The sequence below is a fragment of the Oryctolagus cuniculus genome, chromosome 11, assembly GCF_964237555.1.
Source record: "Oryctolagus cuniculus chromosome 11, mOryCun1.1, whole genome shotgun sequence".
Classification (NCBI taxonomy): Eukaryota; Metazoa; Chordata; class Mammalia; order Lagomorpha; family Leporidae; genus Oryctolagus; species Oryctolagus cuniculus.
The window spans coordinates 104,980,205-104,995,242 of NC_091442.1; the positions used below are offsets into that span (position 1 = coordinate 104,980,205).

The 15,038-nt window shown below is 41.0% G+C and overlaps 1 protein-coding gene across 2 annotated transcripts in view; it reads right to left on the reverse strand.

The window, feature by feature from the left end:
* WASHC3 (WASH complex subunit 3) overlaps positions 1-15,038 on the reverse strand; it is a 40,448-nt gene that overhangs the window by 9,679 nt on the left and 15,731 nt on the right. The window lies entirely within an intron of this gene.

Below are 15,038 nucleotides of genomic sequence, written 5' to 3' on the forward strand. Positions count from 1 at the left end.
AGTGGAGACATAATCAAATCTGCCAACTCTCCCTCTGCACACCATTCCCAAGGATAAGGAGCACTAGTGAGATGTGGTGGATTTGAGGGCCTTGATGATATCACCGGACAGGTTCTCTTCCTCACATCTCTGCGTCGCATGTGGCAGAAGAGGGAAACTGGGTCAAGTCTGCCAGCTAAAAATGCCCAGTCACCTCTCCACTGCTGTTCCACACTCTGCTCTTCAGTCTTCCCATGTCACTAGCCAGTTGGGACATTCATTTTTTAAACTTAAGATGGAGAGAGACCCCTTAGGAGCTTTCATGGTCCAGTACAATTTCTGACAGCCCTACCCTCAAGTTTCTAGGCATCCATCCACAAACGTTGCTCTGCTTTCTTCTATAATTATCCCTTACATGCTCTCTGTCTCAGGGAACCTACTGGATGGTCAGTAAATGTGGTTAGTGATAGAATTCTGAAACCACAATGCATATCTCAGTGTTTAATATTCCTGTGGCAGCACAGTGCTCCATGGCCCAGAATTAAAGACATACTCATCCCTTGTCCCCAGGAGTACACAATAGTACAATCATTAAATTTATAATACACCTGCATAATGAGCAGTACTGGATTCAGGGAAAGCCACATTCAACTTAAAGGCTCAGTGAGGTGACCTTTGATCTGAGTTGTAAAGATGAAACAGGAGTTTACTTAAAACAAAAAACAGAAAGACTTAGGAACAAACATAAATCTTTAAACAACTTATCATGCATAAGCTTATCTCAAGCCTATTTTTTTAAGAACAAGTATATAGTTGTCCAGATAATTTTCTTCCCCCAAAATGTTGATTTTTATTTTATATTTCCTAATAATATCTGAATTTAAGTCCTTGCTTAAGAGTATCCAATGTGGATGTACTCTTAGGTCTGGAATACAGTAAGACATGAGATTAAAACTAGTACTCCTTTTTAAATATATTACCCAGAACTCAGACTTGACAGAAATAGTTTAAAAAAATTTAGCTGATAAATTTATTTAATTTTGCTAATAGAGAAGGAAGCTAACTTAACAACAAGATCGGGCATTTAACTAGGTAATTAAATGCAATTCAATTATTTAGGATACTAGAAGGAAAAGAGTTTGGAACACTTCATAAAACACTCAAGTAATACGAAGAAAAAGGAAAAAGAGCAGAATTAAATCAAATTTCTTTAAAAAGACCTCTCAGTTGCTGTTAACTATGGTTTGCTGGTATAAGGTCTTTCTGCAAAGTCAGCTATGTGATATATTATTATACTTTAGTATAATCCACAGGCCACCAATGGAAAGGTTATACAAATAAGTTACAAAGCACAAGAGCAGAAGTGAGGAGAAGTCAGACTGCAAAAGAAATGCTTCCTAAAATATAGCAAGGAAAGTGTATATAGGGTGGAGGTGCAGGAAGGTGGTAGATGAGAAGGAAAGAATGGGGAACAGTGAAGCTGGTGGAACTGGATAAATTTCCTATTCTAAAATTTCATGCAGTTCATGGAACTGGTTATCGTAGAAGAACAGAAATCTGTATTTAGAAATTTCATTATTTTATTCTTAGTTTCTTGGAACTGGTTATAACATAAGAGTACATACTAAAAAATCAGTGAATCTGTACTAATTTCTGTATATGGATTTGCTCAAGGAAAATACACACAATTTCTACTATCTCATTCTATTAGGAACTTAATTTCACACCTTAATACAAATCTCATAAAGCTTGATAAAACATAATTTGGCCTACTTTCCAAAGGATGTGTTCCAAATGGATTTGCCATTATATTTCCAGTGATATTGCTTAGAAAACTTGTTTTCTTATAGTCTTCCTTAAAGGTCAAGTAACAGAGTCTGGTTTGTTAAACATCAAAAAGAAGTGTCCAATTTCTAATCGTCAAGAGACAAAGCTACTGGTGGTCTAAGGAGGACATGACAGACCTCAAAACTAAAGTCTATTGCACTGTGGGGTTTTTTTTGGCAAGTCGTAATGGCAGTTTGTCCAACATAAGTAATGAAGAAGAGAGGAGGCAGCCATAAGTCTGATGTTCCAAAAAATCACGTCTGTATTTGCGTCACTGGAGAAAGTGTGTAAAGAAGACACACTAATGAAATTATCATGGCCACACTAATGGTCAAATACTAGTTTCTTATATCACAGAAACCGTTTGGGGGTTGATAGGTCTGCCAATATTTATGTATGTTTGTTACTGTGTTAATGAAAACCAAACTACTAAATCCCTTTGCAAACCATGTTGAAATTTTCCTGAAGCTTTAGATTAGAAGGAGAAAAAAACCCTCTTACTTTAACAGAGATAAATGACTTTTTTAAAAAAATAACAGAAAACTTTTCTTACAAGTTTTCCCCTCAGTGTATAAATCTGAACTTCCAACAATTCAGTTATGAAAGATGAAAATTTTGAAGTGTTTTCCCCTACTTAAGGCAATAATAATAATAATAAAGATCTATGTTGACAGGTGGACAAAATTTTATTTTCAGGGAGAGGAAATGAATAGGAACTGAAGAGACTATGGGTGGAAAAAAAAAGCAGTTGGTCCTCCAATAAGACTCCTTTTACTTAAATGTTAATGTTAGTGAAACTGACTCAGTCACATATAATTTTGCCTTATGATTTTCAATAATGCTTTAATTTATTTTTTATTTTTTATTTTATTTATTTATTTTTTTTGACAGGCAGAGTGGACAGTGAGAGAGAGACAGAGAGAAAGGTCTTCCTTTGCCATTGGTTCACCCTCCAATGGCCGCCACGGCCGGCACGCTGCAGCCGGCGCACCGCGCTGATCCGATGGCAGAAGCCAGGTGCTTCTCCTGGTCTCCCATGGGGTGCAGGGCCCAAGCACTTGGGCCATCCTCCACTGCACTCCCTGGCCACAGCAGAGAGCTGGCCTGGAAGAGGGACAACCGGGACAGAATCCGGTGCCCTGACCGGGACTAGAACCCGGTGTGCCGGTGCCGCAAGGTGGAGGATTAGCCTAGTGAGCTGCGGCGCCAGCCTCAATAATGCTCTAAAAATATATATTGTATTTTATGAAGCATATTAGCAGGGTTTTTTTAGGATAAAAATTTCAGATAAAATGTGGTATATATTAGATAAGTGTTTACTGAACAAATCATAGCATGAAAGCACATGCTGATTTTCCTTTCTAGTAGCTTTCAGTAGATGGAACAAAATTCATTAAAAATAAATCCCTTAATCAATAAAATGACTATGGCTTTCTAAAAGAGAGGAAGCTTTATTTCTGAATTGCACAGATCTGATATCAACTTGATATTGTTGCCACCAAGAGTTGTTAATTTGAATCCAAATATTTGGGTCAGGAGGTGGCACAAAAATTTTTTTAAAAATTTATTTATTTACTTGAAAGGCAGAGTTACAGAGAGGCAGAGGTAGAGAGTAAGAAAGAGAGGTCTTCCATCCGATGGGTCAATCCCCAGATGGCTGACTCCCCAGATGGCTGCAATGGCCAGAGCTACGCCAATCCAAAGCCAGGAGCCAGGAGCCTCCTCCAGGTTTCCCACGTGGGTGCAGGGACCCAAGAACCTGAGCCATCTTCTACTGCTTTCCCAGGCCATAGTAGAGAGCTGGGTCGGAAGTGGAACAGCCAGGACTCAAATCGGTGCCCATATGGGATGCCAGCACTGCAGACGGAGGCTTTATCCACTAAGCCACAGAGCCGGCCCTGGCTCACAAATCTTGACTAGTAACTATACAAAGCGGTTTCTATGAAAGCAATAATAAATTATTCCCTTTTCAAGGATTATCTCAAGGTATATTTCACAATGAAGAACAGTTTTTCACTGACTGTTGTCAGATATCTTTAAAAATTATGGAATAAATTATATGAAATAAATGAACAAAAATTATACCAGCCATGGCCAGGGCCCCAGAAAGCTGGTAAGGCAATTGCTGTTAATTTAATTAAAACAAATACTTTTAGCACTTCTGTCTGCTCCTTTTAGGGATAGGATCTGAAGAAAAACATTTTAGGAAACTGTCTCTCCTTCTCACTATCTGTAACTCTACCTCTCAAATAAAATAAATCTTAAAAAAAGTAAAGGATCTAGGCCGGCACCGCGGCTCAATAGGCTAATCCTCCACCTAGCAGCGCCAGCACACCAGGTTCTAGTCCCGGTCGGGACACCGGATTCTGTCCCGGTTGTCCCTCTTCCAGGCCAGCTCTCTGCTGTGGCCAGGGAGTGCAGTGGAGGATGGCCCAAGTGCTTGGGCCCTGCACCCCATGGGAGACCAGGAGAAGCACCTGGCTCCTATCTTTGGATCAGCGCGGTGCGCTGGCTGCAGCGCGCCGGCCGTGGCAGCCATTGGAGGGTGAACCAATGGCAAAGGAAGACCTTTCTCTCTTTCTCTCTCACTATCCACTCTGCCTGTCAAAAAAAAAAAAAAAATAAAGGATCTATTATTACGAAACAATTAAAAATATAGCTGCACAGGCTGGCGCTGTGGCTCAATAGGCTAATCCTCCGCCTGCGGCACCGGCACCCCGGGGTTCTAGTCCCAGTCGAGGCACCAGATTCTGTCACGGGTTGCTCCTCTTCCAGTCCAGCTCTCTGCTGTGGCCCAGGAGTGCAGTGGAGGATGGCCCAAGTTCTTGGGCCCTGTACCCACATGGGAGACCAGGAGAAGCACCTGACTCCTGGTTTCGGATCAGCAGGGTGCACTGGCCACAGCGCGCCACCAGAGCGGCCATTGGGGAGTGAACCAATGGAAAAGGAAGACCTTTCTCTCTTTCTCTCTCTCTCACTGTCCATTCTGCCTGTCAAAAAAAATACATATATATAGCTGCATCAATTTTCCTATGAGACTGACATCCCATCCTAATTCTTCCTCCCACAAAATACACTTGTAACATGATAAACATCAGCTATTAATGACCAACAAGAAGGGCATGGTGTTCGATGTTATTAAGGGTATGAAAGTTGCATTTTGTAGCTACTTAACTATTTATTTATAGAAGAATAATTTGGTGGTGTGAAGACTCATTTTTTTGACCCATTTTTCTACCTTCATTATAAAGCAAAACAGTACCTAAAAATGTAAAGATTTGCTTTGATGGGTAAGTTAATGCTAACTCCATTATGAATACAAATTTCATTAAAATATTTGAAATATGAATTAGAACTTTCTACATTTTATTATATACTTTTCTTGTCTATGAATAAAACCGGAATTTTTATAGCAAGTCATTTTGCTATTTTTGCTACTTAAATTAGGAATATATGAGTTTAAATGGTTTCCTATTCAGTTTTGGAAAACTGATTACTATACATGCCTATTTAAGAGGATTTAGAGAAATATCTCCAAGTACAGTAATAAAGGCTATAAAGAATGAAATTCAGGGGCGGCACTGTGGCATAAGTAGGCTAAGTCTGCCTGTGACACTGGTATCTCATATGGGTGCTGGTTCGAGTCCTGGCTGCCCCCCTTCCAATCCAGTTCTCTGCTATGGCCTGGGAAAAGTTGCAGAAGATGGCCCAAATGGGCCCCTGCACCTATGTGGGAGACCCAGAAGAAGCATCTGGCTTCTGGCTTCAGATCAGCCCAGCTCTGGCTGTTGCAGCTATGTGGGGTATGAACCAACAGATAGAAGACCTTTCTCTATCTCTCCCTCTCTGTCTACAACTGTACCTTTCAAATAAATAGATAAAGTCTTGGGAGTTGGCGCTGTGGCATAGTGGGTTAAAGCTGCTGCTTGCAGTGCCGGCATTCCATATGGGTGCCCGTTTGAGTCCCAGCTGTTCCACTTCTGATCTCTGCTGTGGCCTGGGAAAACAGTAGAAGATGGCCCAAGTCCTAGGGCCCCTGCACCAGCATGGGAAGACCTGAAAGAAGCTCCTGGCTCCTGCCTTCAGATGAGTGCAGCTCCAGCCGTTGCAGCCACCTGGGGAATGAACCATTGGAAGGAAAACCTTTCTCTCTCTGCCTCTTCTTCTCTCTCTGTGTAACTCTGCCTTTAAAGTAAATAAATAAATCTTTTAAAAAAATAGGTAAAACTTTAAAAAAATGAAATTCTTTGTAATTATAAAGATGACAGAAGCAACAATACTCATTTTGGAGTTAGCTTTCTAATAGTGGCAATGTGTTTGAACTAGTGTATTATGACTCTCTCATTCAAAGTCCTTAGGCATCTACAGTTACCCATTTAAGGACAGATGCCAGTATTAGGCATTCCATATGATTATAAGAGGACAATGAAGGGTCTTGAGTCTGGTAACAATGTATTATCAGCTCATGGTCCAAATAACTAAATAAAATAAAAACTGTTTGAGAACTTGAGCTAGGGGAAAAAAATGTAGGATTCCATACTGTATTATGAAAAACACATCAGTAAATTGTACTTAGGTATGGAAATTCTAAAAAAATTACAATATGAATAGAAATGATGTAGATATCCTCAAACAGAAGAACAAATAATTTTCATTTTTCCTCAACAGAATTCAGTATTTTGAAATCTATTTTATCTCCTTTTAAACTATACAGTTAGGGCTGGTGCTGTGGCGTAGGGAGTAGAGCTGCTTCCTGCAGTGTCAGCATCCCATATGGGCGCCAGTTCAAGACCCGGCTGCTCCACTTCCGATCCAGCTCTGCTGTGGCCTGGGAAAGCAGTGGAAGATGGCCCAAGTCCTTGGGTCCCTGCACCCACGTGGGAGACCCAGAAGAAGTTCCTAGCTCCTGGCTTTGGATCGGCGCAGCTCCGGCCATTGAGGCCAACTGGAGAGTAAATCAGCAGATGGAAGACCTCTCTTTCTCTCTCTCTGCCTTTGTCTTCTCTCTGTATAACTCTGCCTTTCAAGTAAATAAATAAATCTTTAAAATAAATAAACCATACAGTTAGCAACAGCATTTTCTCCAAAAAATACTCTTTACCAAAAACTTAATTTATAAATGAAATACATCACTACATCTCACACTGCTATCAGCCAATCAAAACAATCTATCCTCAAGTTCATGGTCTCCCATCCAAGTACTAACCAGGCCCGACCCTACTTAGCTTCTGCGATCAGATGAGATCGGGTACATTCAGGGTGGTATGACTGTAAAGCTCATGGTTTCTAACCCCTAAGGCACTTCTCTCCCTCCTGGGATGAGCCTACTTCCTTACTGTTGCTAATTTGCTCTTCTACTCCTTAATTTTTCTCTCACTGATTAACCACAATCTTAGACAAGTGCATATATAGTTAAGGTGAGGATCATATTTCCAAAAAGAGCAAATCTAAGTTATCAATATAATTCCTATGACCATTAGTTGCTACTCATCAATCTGAAAATCCTTTATGTGAGATCTTATTTCTGGCAAAGGTGGGTAATGGGAAAGAAGAAAGAATGTCACTGAGAAATCAAAGCTAGATAGCTACAAAATTATGGATGGATCAGAGCAAAAGAATTTTGGCACACATTTCACCAAGCCTAAGAATGGTCAATGGTGTATCTTTAAGAGCTTCCATATAGACTGGTTTTTTTTTGGGGGGGGGGGGGCACATTTTCTAAAGTTAACAAGCTGTTAAATGAATTGGAATGTGAGATAAAAAATCAAAATGTAAAATATTCTCTTGCTAATGCCCTTTGCTTTCTACCAGCATATATGTATATCATTTGAAGGATATTCTGTGAAATTTAAAGTTATTATAAGCCAGGGCAGGCATTGTGGCAAAGTGAGTAAAGGTGCCATCAGCAAGGGTGGCACCCTATATAGGCTCCGGTTCATGTACTGGCTGTTCCACTTCCAATCTAGCTCCCAGGTTATGTGCCTGGGAAGGTAGTGGGAGATGGCTCAAGTACTTGGGTGGGAAACCAGGGTGAAGCTCCTGGCTTCGGTCTGGTCCTGCAAGGCAGTTGTAGCCATTTGGGGAGTAAACCAGCAGATGGAAGATCTCTCTGTTTCTCCCTCTCTATCTATAATTCTGCCTTTCTAATTAAAAACAAAAACAAAACAACTATTGTAAACTAATCCTCTATAAATGCCCTCTCACGTTTCTCAGGCATGGAAAGCCAAGACACTGTGGAAAAAAACACAAAAAAACAAAAAACTAAATGAAAGATCTCTGCGAGTGAGATCCCAGTGGAAAGAACGGGCCATCAAAGAAGGAGGTACCTTTCTCTGAAGGGAGGAGAGAACTTTTTGATTATGACTTTGTCTAAATAAGGTCAGAGTTCGTTAACTCAAGAGGCTTCCATAGCCTTAGCAGCTCATGACAGGAGCCTCAGGTGATTACTGATGTCATAAATAAGAGTGTCAATTGTTAAATCAACAACAGGAGTCACTGTGCACTTGCTCCCCATGTAGGATCTCTGACCTTAATGCATTGTACTATGAGAATTAACAGTAAAACTAGTCTTCAAACAGTACTTTATACTTTGTGTGTCTGTGTGGGTGCAAACTGTTAAAATTTCAGTATAAACCAAGTTGATCTTCTGTATATAAAGATAATTGAAAATGAATCTTGATGAAGAATGGGATGGGAGAGGGAGTGGGAGACGGGATGGTTGCAGGTGGGAGGGAGGTTATGGGGGAAAAGCCACTATAATCCAAAAGTTGTACTTTCAAAATTTAGATTTATTAACTAAAAGTTTAAAAAAATAAAAAATAAATAAAATGCCAAAAAAATAAATAAATGCCTTCTCACATGCTTGCCTGCTTGTGCTTTTTCTTTTGTGAGCAAATGAGAACAGAATTTGGTGTGATCATGAATTTAAAGTAGATGAAATAAATTTCATTAGTACTTAGCAAAAACACAATATGGAGAATAAGTTCCTGAATAAATACATTCTCTTCAAACATTTTTTTTTTTACTTAAGAAAAACTGATATGAGGCCAGTGTGTGGTACAGTGGGTTAAGCTGCTGCCTGTGACACCAGCATCATATATGGATGCCAGTTCCAATCCCAGCTGCTGCTTTTTTTTTTTTTTTTGACAGGCAGAGTGGACAGTGAGAGAGAGAGAGAGAGAGAGAGAGACAGACAGACAGACAGAGAGAAAAGTCCTCCTTTTGCCGTTGGTTCACCCTCCAATGGCCGCCACGGCCAGTGCGCTGCAGCCAGCGCACCACACCGATCTGAAGGCAGGAGCCAGGTGCTTCTCCTGGTCTCCCATGGGGTGCAGGACCCAAGCACTTGGGCCAGCCTCCACTGCACTCCCAGGCCACAGCAGAGAGCTGGCCTGGAAGAGGGGCAACCGGGACAGAATCCGGTGTCCCAACTGGGACTAGAACCTGGTGTGCCAGCGCTGCAAGGCGGTGGATTAGCCTAGTGAGCCGCGGCGCCGGCTGCTTCATTTCTGAACCAGCTCCCTACCTGCTAATACTAACCGATAGAATAAATAAAGGGGAGAGTGATCCAACATGGGAAGCGAGATACTCAGCAGACTCATAGAGTGGCGGATCTCCTAAACAGCACTCTGGCCTCAGAATCAGCCCTAAAGGCATTCCGAACTGGCTGAAAAGCCCATGAGAGTATTTCAGGCATGGAAAGCCAAGACACTCTGGCAAAAAAAAACAAAACAAAAAAAACCAAACAAACAAACAAAAAAAAACAAACAACCACCTAAATGAAAGATCTCTGTGAGTGAGATCCCAGTGGAAAGAACAGGTCTTCAAAGAAGGAGGTACCTGTCTCTGAAGGGAGGAGAGAACCTCCACTTTGACTATGACCTTGTCTAAACAAGATAAGAGTCGGAGAACTCAAGGGGCTTCCATAGCCTTGGAAACTCATGACTGGTGCATAGGGAGATTACTGATGCCATAAACAGGAGTGTCAATTTGTAAAGTCAACAACAGGAGTCACTGTGCACATACTCCTCATGTAGGATCTCTGTCCTTAATGTGCTGTACATTGAGACTTAATGCTATAACGAATACTCAAACAGTATATTTCACTTTGTGTTTCTATGGGGGTGCAAACTGTTGAAATCTTTACTTAATGTATACTAAACTGATCCTCTGTAAAAAAAAAAAAAGAAGAAATTATCAATTCCCAACTTGACTCTCACTGGGATTAAACATGACAATAGGTCTGATCTGATTTCATCATCATTTAAAAAATCATCTATTATTTTTCACTTTATGTTTGTGTGGGAGCAAACTGTTGAAATCTTTACTTAATGTATGCTAAACTGATCTTCTGTATATAAAGAGAATCGAAAATGAATCTTGATGTGAATAGAAGGGGAGAGGGAGTGGGAAAGGGGAGGGATGCGGGTGGGAGGGACGTTATGGGGGGGAAGCCATTGTAATCCATAAGCCGTACTTTGGAAATTTATATTCATTAAATAAAAGTTAAAAAAAAAAAAAGATGGCCCAAGTGGCTGGGCCCCTGCCACCCACATGAGAGACCTGGATGCAGTTCTAGGCTCCTGGCTTGGGTCTGGCCCAGCCCTGGTTGTTGTGGTCATTTGGGGAGTGAAGCAGTAGATAGAAGAGCTTTCTTCTCACTTTCCCTCCCTCTTTGTAATTCTGCCTTTCAAATAAATAAATCTTAAAAAAAAAAAAAACGATTTGACAAATTTAGCACCTTAAATTTATTCTCATCAGTAATTTTTAAAACATTGTTTTGCCTCTCAGTTGTCTTACATTTCATTTACTTTCACTTTAAAATTTAATTGAAATAATTTTTTATTTTCTGATATATTATAGAAAAAACAAAGGACTCAAGTGAACGAGAGTCAAATATCTTTCTTCCACACTGCAATGGAGATGGGTATCTGTGGAGTATACCAGCCAGTTGACATGGACTATTCTTCAAATATGATTTTTTTTTTTGACAGGCAGAGTGGACAGTGAGAGAGAGAGACAGAGAAAAGGTCTTCCTTTGCCATTGGTTCACCCTCCAATGGCCGCCGTGGCCGGTGCGCTGCAGCCATTGCACCGCGCTGATCTGATGGCAGGAGCCAGGTGTTTATCCTGGTCTCCCATGGGGTGCAGGGCCCAAGCACTTGGGCCATCCTCCACTGCACTCCCTGGCCACAGCAGAGAGCTGGCCTGGAAGAAGGACAACCGGGACAGAATCCGGTGTCCCGACCGGGACTAGAACCTGGTGTGCTGGCGCTGCTAGGTGGAGGATTAGCCTAGTGAGCGGTGGTGCCAACCAAATATGATTTTTAAAAAATATTTATTTATTTGAGAGACGGAGAGAAGAGGGGAGAGGAGAGGGAGGGGAGGGGAGGGGATGCAAAGGGAGGGGAGGGGAAAGAAGTTCCTACTTGATGGTTCACTTCCCCAGGGCCTGCAGCATCCAGGGCTGGGCAGCTCTGAAGCTAGAAAGCCAGGAACTCCATCCGGTTCTCCCAAGGTCTCCAATGTGGGTGACGGCCCAATTACCTTGAGCCATCATCTTTGCCTCCCAGGGTCTGCATTAGCAGGAGGCTGAAGTCAGAAGCCAGAACTGGGTACCAAACCCAGGTACTCAGTGTCTTAATCTCTAGGCTAAACATCTGCTTCTCAAATATTTTGAAGCTCACAGTTCAAAACACATTTTTTCCATAGGCTATAAACACCAAAAGATAAGAAGTTATGGTAAACAAATAGTTCTTGGAAACAAATTATTCACAAATCAACATTTCCATGCAACTGAACATCACCTAAGAAAAGAAAGTTACAATAAGAAATTATGTTGTATTAGTATTACAATATTTTCAGCTGTATGATTATGGAAAAAATCATATCAATGAAAAACAGATAAGAACCAAGGGAGGCACATATATCACCAAATAGATAATGAAAGCCATATAATTTTGTAGATACCTCCCCCATTACGTGGCAAATACTTCCTGCCATCTTTAATCTTTATCCACATCAGGAACAGCAAGAAACTTAAAACCTGAACTTAGCAATATTGTTGTTTACTGCTAACAAACCTTTAAAGAAAAATCTAAAAAACAAAGAAGAAACAAAAGGGCAAATACAGAACCTAAAGGCAATGTTTCTGAACATTAAATTCATACACAGTATGAGTGGTTCTGGGCTTCCTAACTTTCAAGGCAACATGGGGAGGACACAAAAGGCAGCCAACATGATTGAAAAATCATAATCTGTAGGACTGGTATAATAATTCTTCACACATGGTTTCTTTAGAGGCCAGCTCACTGACGTTAGCAGAGAACAAGTAATTTTTTTTAGTTCTTTGCCAAAAATATGACAAAAAGTTATTTCTATGTTCCCTGGATACTCAGGCTATGTTAAAGCAGGGTCTTTAATTGGTAGCTGTCACAGTTTTCTGTATAAGAAAAAGTGCTATCCAAAAGTACTTGAATTTAATATACGACAGAATATACAGGAAGAAGGGTAATTATCAGTGGTCACTTGAGGTCCATGTATCAGAGTTATTACTCATATAGTACACCATTCTGTTAAGCTTTGCATCTTTGTTTTATTTGTAGTCAAACAGACCTGGCTACACACACACATATATATATATATATATATATTTTTTTTTTTTTGACAGGTAGAATGGACAGTGAGAGAGAGAGAAGACAAAGAGAAAGGTCTTCCTTTTGCCGTTGGTTCACCCTCCAATGGCCGCCGCAGCCGGCGCATCGTGCTTATCCGAAGCCAGGAACCAGGTGCTTCTCCTGGTCTCCTATGTGGGTGCAGACCCAAGTACTTGGGCCATCCTCCACTGCCCTCCCTGGCCATAGCAGAGAGCTGGCCTGGAAGAGGGGCAACCGGGACAGAATCCGTTGTCCCGATCGGGACTAGAACCCGGTGTGCAGGTACTGCAGGCGGAGGATTAGCCTATTGAGCTGTGGTGCCGGCCCTGGCTACCCATTTAATTGATGGGAAGGATAAAATATTTTCAATTTCAAAATAAGCTATGGGAATGAGCATTTCTAAAGCATACTCTACTTCATGCCTGGTTAGTTTCCCCAGGTCCAAGGTGCACAGCTGCTTAATGAACATTTTAATTAGTCATTTGGTGGCCTCTTTGTCCTTAGGTAATGGAAGTCACATTTCCCCAGGCCAACATCCACAGCTGGCAACAAACACATTAGAACCACCAAAACCAGAGATTATTCAATTCACATTTAAGTAAGCCAAAGAAAATAGAGCTTTAAAAAAATCTAAGTGTCCAAAGAGACTGTTCTGGCAAATATGGTTTCAAAAAATACAAGTCATTAGCTTCTTAATGTGGAAGTCGGACTTTCCCAATGCACAATTTATTACTGGCAAAGGATTCACAAAGATCTGCCAGTAAGAAGGGAGAATTGTTGGAAAAGTGATCTATGTACAAAATTCCAGTTAAGTTATAAAGGCAATATGTAATTTAGTAAAGGTTTGTGCTGCACTATTATGACAACAAACATTAAATCAGAATCAATTATCTGCCACATTTGGAACACATCAGTATTACTCATTGAAGAAGCTTGTGTAAAACTTGCTTTAAGAGGAAAAAAAAATTCAGAAAATGCCAGCAGGTGTTCCAGTAACATTCATTAATAACAGAATCTTACTTTGGGGATCAATTAATACATCATAAATTCAGAAGGAACTTTAGATCTTTTACGTAAAAAGGAATTGAGGCCCTGACAAGGAAAATCACCTGAACATGGTCACACAAGCAGTGTACTTGGCAAAGCTAAGAAACTACATTTTGCATCTCAACAGTACAGGGTAGAGATCTAGGTGTACTCCTAGACGTTCCAATTGTCTGTCTCTCAGAAGAACAGCTACTTTCTGGAACTGTAACCACTCTTATATCTGAAAGGTGTAACAATAACAAAAGGCATAGAAACCAAAAAGCAAGGTACTTCTTATTGCTCTGCGAACTGGTACTTGTGACAAGTGAAGAGATTATGTTGGTTTCTGTTCAAAGGAGTTTATATTAAATAGTTTTGATTATTAAGACTCTAAAATATTTACAGAAATGTGATAAGTAAGAAGGTAAATATAAAGGCTGTACATTCCAAGAGATAGCCAGGACCCATGAAGAGGAAGTTTTCACTGCAGTTTAGGGAGGAAACCAGAAAGATTATAATTCATTCTGATACCATGAGTTAAGTCAGGAAAAATAAACCTTGCTTTCATAGTCTGCAGGACCAACTATGTCTTCCTATCTGAAGTAAATGATGTAGTTTCCAAATTCTTGCACTTTGTAACAGAGAAGAAGCTGGAAAGATTTAAGAAACACTTTTCTACCCTCTGTCATATTATTATTTACCAATAATAGTAATTCAGGAAGCACATGAGACAAAAAGTTAAAAGATTGTTGAGGGGCTTCTTAAACACTGAGATGCTACTGAGTGGGAGAATATTATACTTTGGAAAAAAGAAACACAGCAGACGTGGAATTACAGATAGAAGACTCTACTGACGAAGTAGTAACTTATTTTTTTAAATGGCAAGAATCTACAGACAATTGAAAAATAAATGTCTTACTATTGTTCCTAGGAAGTGAGAAACCTGGGTGTACTAATTCCTTTTGTAATCTTAGGAATACACTTTCATGTTTCAGAATGTTATGCTCCTTTTTGTTAATATAAACTGTGGGGAGCAACTGGGAGCAACTCAGACTAGACTAAGTTACTGGAATTAAGACTTATTCTATGCATCTGCTCTCCCACAATATGGCGCTGAGAAGGGAGTAACAGCTTCTACACAGCTGCCTCCAGTTCAACCAATAAACTGTGGGACCTGCTCCTGATTGGAGGAGAGCAGCGTACTCGGCGTGTGGGCAGCCGAGTTAGGATTGGCGGAAGAGGACTATAAAGGAGGAGAGAGACGGCATGCACCAGAAACATCTGAGGGAACACCTGTGCAGCCCCCGAGAGAGCCGGCCGGCGGTGTGCCGCTCCCCCGCGGAAGTGGGGAATGTGGCAGGGGGAACCGCCCTTCCACGAAGGTGGAAGGGACGGTAGCCAACCCGGGAAGGACCAGCAGCCAACCCGGGAAGAACCAGCAGCAAACCCGGGAAGGGCCGAGCAGACGAAAGAACAGCGCAGGGTCCTGTGTCGTTCCTCCACGAAGACGGGGAGCGACATAAACAATTCCCTAAAAGCTGGAATGTATGC